This window comes from Odontesthes bonariensis, chromosome 11, assembly GCF_027942865.1.
Source record: "Odontesthes bonariensis isolate fOdoBon6 chromosome 11, fOdoBon6.hap1, whole genome shotgun sequence".
Classification (NCBI taxonomy): Eukaryota; Metazoa; Chordata; class Actinopteri; order Atheriniformes; family Atherinopsidae; genus Odontesthes; species Odontesthes bonariensis.
In genome coordinates, this window is record NC_134516.1 from 15,442,908 (window position 1) to 15,450,210 (window position 7,303).

The following is a 7,303-nucleotide window of genomic DNA, read 5'->3' on the forward strand; positions in this document are numbered from 1 at the left end:
AGAGGCAGTATGTGAAAAACTGCTTCCATCATGATTAAGAGGTTATGTAGAATCTGGGTGCTGCTAATCAAAGGCACTTCATTAACTGGGAGCAACTGAGTGCTTTTGAGTACCTCAAACAAAACAGAAGTTTTGTCAGTTTGCTGGTCTGGAGCATTCAGGAGTGTTAACACAATGCCAAGAAGGAAAGACATCAGGGACGACCTTAGAGAAGCAACTGTTGTGGCCCATCGTCCTGGGGAAAAAGACAAAACGAGTATGGCTCGTTTGGAAAGGTTGCAGGAGAAAGCCTCTGTGATGCATTCTCATCTCCATATGAGTGCTGATAAAACGTATTGCTGTATTGCGTAAAGGAAATGAAACATTTGGATACACCTAAATTACTGTAGGGGTGAAACCTAAAAGAAAAAGTTACAACTACTGCATATGTGCTTAATGACAATTCTCTTGTGGCTTAAGAGGCTCCACTTGGTGTTATTGGACTTTCTGAGGCTGCTTCACAGCTGTTCCTAAGTAGGGCTGAACGATATGGACAAAATTTCATATCTCGATATTCATGCCAGATATCTCGATATCGATACGAATTCCCCGTGAATGTGTGTGGCTATGTGCGTCTCAGTCTACTTCTCCCTCACTCCCACCCTCCTATGTTTGTCATTGGTTGGCTTCAGCTGTCGATTCACAGCAAGCGTGAAATAAGCTTTGTGGTTGGCTGGCGGTGGGGTGCGTTCAAGCGCAATCTTAAAAGTAATGTTTATGGTGACTGCCGGAGCTGTATAAGCTGGGCGAGCGCGGGGGAAATATATCGTTTATATCGTTGCTTTTTCGAAATTACTTTCTTGAATGTTCATATCTCGATATAGATACAATAACGATATATCGTTCAGCCCTATTCCTAAGTAAGAAAAAGGGCAAAAAACTACCGAGCACACAGCAAAAACATTACTCCAGTTCCGTCTCTTCATAAATGAGTGCAGATATGCTTCACATATACTAAGAAAAGAATCAATCCAGCTACTGTTTAATAAACTTGAACCTTGCAGCTACTGTGAAAATGTCATTTGGAATGGATTCACTGAAGCTACACACTTCTGCCAAGGCCGTACTCTTCATCATTGTTTTTTAATGTATTCTGTAAATGTTCTGCAAAACTTCTCTCGCTTTGGCTTTAAAGCTTGTTAGAATTGTACAAACTCTATTCTTGCCTTATATACTGTGTACTTATATACAAAATAGTCTGAGGTTTGAACCATTGATGTGAGGAAACAATCATACAAAGTGTAAACTCATTTCTTTGAAACTGTCACAATTAAGAATGAAGGTCTGTAAGCTTTGAAACGAGTTTGATTTCTAAATAAAATTGACTGTTTCTGAACTGACTGGAATAATTATTTTGGAGGAAAGCGAAGGAATCTCTCAGATTCTATGTGAAGGTCATGTCTGCCGTACTAGAAAATGAACAGAAAACCTTACGCACCCCAACATTCATGCAACCCCTTTGGCTCAATTATTGATTTTCCTTTGTCGTTCAGCGCATATCAATTCAATGGGTCACAGAAAACGGTGCAACACCGATGGTCGACTGAGCTCTAGCACTTGGTTAAAGAAAAAGACATCACAGTTTCCCGTTTCTTTGAGAGCACCATCACCACTCACATTGCATCTGGCGTTGCATTTCAGATTGTGGTCCATGTTTAATGAGACACTACGGTTAGCAGATTTTAAATCAGCATGTGTTTGTGTATGTCATCATTAATTCTCTGCAGACAACTACATAGAGCGATCTATACAACCCAACCCGACCCCCCCCCCCAGTCGAATCTAAAGTCTATTTCTGTGGGAGACACTGATTTCAAGTAATGAAGATGATGAGATCCAATATCTACTTTCTGGCTACCTTTCTAACCCTTCCTATGTGCTCAGCGATTCATCCTTGAAGCAATCATTAACACTGAGAGCTGAGGGGCGAAAATCCTTTATGTGAGAAGACACATGCGAATTCCTGAAGCGCTGGAAATTGACCGCACTTAAACATCCAAGAAACATTTGACCGAATCAAAGCGCAGCTCTGGGTAAAAGAGAGAAAACTTTGGAATTACATCTTTCTCAGTTTAGAACTGGATGTAAAAGTAGCCGAGACGAGGAAAGACACAGAGCAGAAAGCGACCACCTGTTGTAGCGCCGAGACAGAAGGGACCGAGATCAACATGTGGACCGTGAAAAATCTGTTTGGTCCAGACGGTCTGTGAGGAACATCCTGGTCTGTCTATCTTGTGAAAATACATTTCTCTCCTTTCAGCTGAAGGTGGAGGCAGTTAACAAGACCAACTGGGAGATGACGAAGAGAGGGTTGCTCCACATCTACCGACCCTCAAAATCAATTAGGTAGAAATCAGTTTTCAGCAGCAAATGTCAAATTCAAATAAAAGCCTCAAAGGATAAAGATGCTTTAACACACATCAAATGCATGATAACTTCTTACATAATTGGTGCTGCAGCTTGTTAAATGACGATTAATGATGTTCTGTATGGTGTTTGTGCACACATAATAGTACATACTCTAATTAGGTCTGGGAGTCAAACACATAACTATTAAAATGAGTTTGTTGGGTCCACTGAGAAAGATGCGCTCATTGAGAGCAGATGCAGATTGATATCAACGGTGCACACGGAGAGATATTAATATCGCCTACTGGATTACACCATAAACAACACACAGCCTCAAAAAATAAAACATTCTGAGAAAAAGGTCTCTCTGTGGTGAGTGAGGAGCAACCTGCCCTCTGTAGCTCATCAAGCTGGACAACTAAAGAACCCAAAGCCTTCCACTTTTCATCCCCCCTCCCAAATCCTGCTACATATAAATATCAGTATGGAACCATGAGGGGCTTTCAGAAAGAGGATTAGTGAGGAGGAGGGAAATAGGCAAAAACCACAACCTTCATTTAGACCCTAGCATGTGCCTTTAAAATGAAAAGATACAACAGAAACATAATACCACCCCATGACTTCTTCTCTAAAACGGCCTTCTTATTGGAGCATGAATGCTGTTTCAGATGTTTCTCAGGATGCTTCAGAACCGATAGGCAGGGTCTGCAAAAGTTCAGCTCGGAAACGCATAAAGAAAAGACTGACGAGGCATCAACATGAGCAGAGTGTATACCGAGTACACAGTGTCACAGACGTGGCGCTCATCCCTTCACCACCCTGCTGTTTGACCACTCTAATGAAAATCCAATCATCTACTTGATCGAGGGGGAACTGGGAGGCACAAATAGTCACAGCAACCCGTTTGGCAAACAAGCAAAGCCCCCCGCATTGTGCTGGTTTGCAGCGAAACAACAGGAAACATCTGCCAACTGGGCATTAGGGACAACAATAAGTCACCGTCTTGGGCAATCATTTTTCATATTTGTAAACAAAAATGAGAGCGGATGTCATGCCGTTTCTTCTTGTCAGCCCCTTTACTTTGATGTCACTGACATGCTTCCCATTGTGTCAACTTTGCTAAACGTATACGACAACAAATAACCAGGCTGTTTATAGTTGTATGCATGTGCTGTTGAAAGGACTGGTAGATAGAAAAAAAAAAAAAAAAAAAAATCAGTATGATCGCAGCATGGTGTTTGCTGGATTTGAATCTATCATCTGTGCCTGCACAGTCATATTCAGAAGCAAAGAACACATGTGGCTGGGCTCCAGCCAACAAGATTATCAAATGATCCAATAAACTTTGGATGACGGTCACAGACACAGATGAAAAGCGTAGCCCCATGTGTTGCTTTCCAAAGCCTGCTCCACTGAGAGCAGGGCTGAAGCAGAGAGGGCAGAACAGGGAGAGAGAGCTCGGAGCGCATCAATGTAAAACGCTCAGAGAAAGAAAAGAACCGGAGAGACACTCGAATTCTAGAGCCACGAAAAAACTCCAGATCTTACAAAAGACAGTAACCTTGTAAGATCCGGCCTCCTTCCATCAGCAATTACAGAAACCAGACGCTCAAACTCTAATGACATTATAAGCAGCTGTACAGAAAACTATCTATTCTGCATCCTGTAAAGAGGCAGATCAGTGAGGCTTGTCTCTAATGGTTTGCCTCCTCATCTTGTGAAAAAAATTGAACTATTTAACCATTACTCATTGAGCGAATGCCAAGTACAAGAGATTTAAACTGCTATAGACTTTGTTTTATTAAAACAGAATTAAAACAGTGAAACAACACTGTGGCTGTGTCCCAATTCAGGGGCTGTATTCTTTGAAGGAGACGGTCAAACAGAATGTTGAGAAAATCAGAAGGTTTTGTACAGTATTTATATTTATAAGTGGTGGTGGGCCTCACCAAAAACTGGTTCCACTCCAGCAGTTTGTCCCTGAAACTGGTACTTAACAAAGCTTTTGCAAAGGAAAATGATCCAATCATAATTGGCCTAATTCCTAAAAGCCTGATTCAATGAACGTTATTATAATGATATTTGTGCAGTGCCAACTCGTGAAAAGTTTCTGAGCTAAATGCACAAACAGACTGCAGTAAAATGGCAAACCTTCAAAGTGAGAAATTCTATCAGTCAAACAGAAGAATTCTATTGAGAGATGCGACATTTCTGTTTGTTTCACCCGGTTGTTTTCACACAGAAGAGTGAAGATGATTATGACAACCTCACAACATGATTGTGATTATCTCAAATAATCACAATTATGCAATTACATAAGGATTGTGACAGGCTTAATTCGACTGTGGGGGTCTATGAGTAAGAGGTCCCTTTCAAAACATCAAATTGCAGTTAAAGGAGCTGTCGTTCTTGGCATTTCCGCGCTGCTTTACATTTCACCCCTTGGGAGTGTCCACTTAATGGTGACTGACACTAAAATCCTGATGATGAACAGCCAAGCGGGGGTTCCAAACATAAAAACAAATGAAAACCAATGCAGATGAAAGGAAAATGAGCCAAATTCAAGCCAATGGCCTTCATAAAGTGGCTGTTTCCAAAGGAAAAAAAAAAAAAAAAAAAAAAAAAAAAAAAAAAAACACCCCTGACATTTGACAAGCGGAACTGTACAGTTGAAAGGAGTTTGCTCCCCCGAGGGCACCAAAATGTCGTCGCATGCTGCAGCAAACAGCAATCTACACACTGACAGATTCTCCCCGTGAACGGCGCTGACAAGAAAAGAAGCGTCGAAAGAACTGGGAACACTGAGACTACGAACGAGTTAATAAGCCTGGTTGTAATCCACTTTTCTATAACAGTCTTTCACAAACACCATTCATCAATGTCATATACAGTTTGTCTCATCTAGGAGGGCTTGTGTCGCACAATAAATCGAATTCCAGTCATTTCCCGGACTAAAATATGATGTAATTAAGACAATCTGGTCGCGCCCGAGGGGCTCTCCGCAGAATCATTTCAGCCAAAGACGTCTTCAATTTTCTAAGGGTGAGAATGGCATGAAATGATTTAATGCAAAACACTTTTAAAGATCAATTCTGTCCGTCACAATCATCTCAACAACTCAAGAGGGGCAGGACGCCTTTACATATAACCCCCCCCCCCAACACACACACACACACACACACATAAAAAAAAAAAAAGGTGAAATGAGTTTAGAAGAAGCCTATTAGATGCACACCTAGGGGCTGATTCCTCTCACAGGATGTCAGTGACATTGAGTTCCGAGCACAGCAGATGTAAACAAGCCTTTCAGAAATTTTAAAAAAGGGCAATGATGAGAGGAAGGAATGTTTAATAGGGAAATAAAACTACAGCAAAAAGGAGAAATCATTGATTGTTGAAGGGGGGGGGGGGGGGGGGGAATCAGAGGGTCTTTTTCAAGTGCTGCATCAGAAGCGTATTGATCCAGAGTCATCATTAGAAATTCCAAAGGACCAGCAGCTGCTGCTACGTGTCTGGCTGCGTGCCCAGGTCTAGAAAAGTCTGGTCTGATATGATCTTTTTGGCGTCCACCAAACTAGAACTCCAAACTTACCCACATATGGGAGGCAAACAGTTGGATAGTTCATCATCTTCCTCGAGTTACGTCAATGCATTTCTTGTCATGGGGAGATTAATCTTTGGGACAAGTGAAACATTAAACAAAACATATTTTCACCCTCACTAAGGGTTCAGGGCACACAGGTGGAAAATGAGAGAGTGTGGCCTGGCTGTGCCACAGCCCGTACAAAGGAGATGGGCTTGAGTCCGCCGGTCTAAGCCTTGGACAACAGAACAGTGTGAGGGAGTAATGGTGTGACCACATCAAGTGGGGGGAGATGCGAGATCCGTGCTTCAAAGTCCAAATAAATTCCTGGAAAGGGATTTTTTTTTTTTTTCTTTTAAAGCAGACTGTTCACAGCAAGCCTAGACTGGACACGAATTACTGTTGTGATCCTGTCACTGGAAAGTTATATTCTATCGATTAGCATGTCACAAAAGCTTTGGCTATTTCCACCACTTTCCTTTTCTATTATTTTTTTTTCTCCCACCTCTCCCTGGAGCAGTGTGGCGGCGTCTGACAGGGTGATGGAGCACAGCCTGGTGACACTCCTCCCTCTGTGCCATGCAACAGAGGCTGATGGATTCCACTAGTTTATATTAGGTGACATGGATTAGCAGCCAGATAAATCACTGAAGTTGATATAAGGCTTGAAAGTGCGCAGCAGAATGGGACGCACTAGCGCTCTCATCCACTTCGACCACCTGGATTTATTCCGTCTCCGCTTTGCTTTCTCTTTCTCTGACACAAATGTAAACGCCAATCAGCCCGACACGAGCCAACCTGCCAGCCAGCCGCGCGCACCGAAAACGAAGGGATTACGCCGATTCCAGACATGGTCATCAAGAACCAATTGGAAACAGCTGCGTGAGCCTGACCATTACAAAAAAAAAAATAAAAAAAACAGCTAAAATGCATAATTAGAAAAAAAGAAGAAGAAAAAAAGTAAACCCGAAACAGCAATTTCTCCTTTAATTCCACGGTGCCGTCAGCTTACAAGAGCCACAAAAGAGTACAGAATTAGCCGCCACATAATTACGGTCAAATGGCACGTTCTTGGACAAAACAGCAGCTGGTGGATTGAGCAGGCTGCCAACTCAATTTCACTCTCAGAAGAGGCGTCCCTCCATCAACTGGGAGCGCCTTGAAAGCGAACGTTTAAACACGGGTAAACGCGGAGCCAGCGCTCCCAGGGTTTCTGAAACACCTACCGGCGATGCTGCCCCACTCTCGTGTCCCTCCGACTTGTCCCGGGCTCCGTCCACTCCACGCGGCGCAGATTCCTCCTCTGCTCGGCGTCTCTCGCTCGCGCTGCAC

The 7,303-nt window shown here is 42.8% G+C and overlaps 1 protein-coding gene across 1 annotated transcript in view; it reads right to left on the reverse strand.

The window, feature by feature from the left end:
- The window catches only part of LOC142391371 (beta-1,3-galactosyltransferase 1-like), a 115,589-nt gene extending 108,286 nt beyond the window's left edge, over positions 1–7,303 (reverse strand). Inside the window, exon 1 of the mRNA XM_075477142.1 lies at positions 7,198–7,303. The gene's annotated coding sequence lies outside the window, so the exon portion shown is untranslated. The remainder of the gene's footprint in view (positions 1–7,197) is intronic.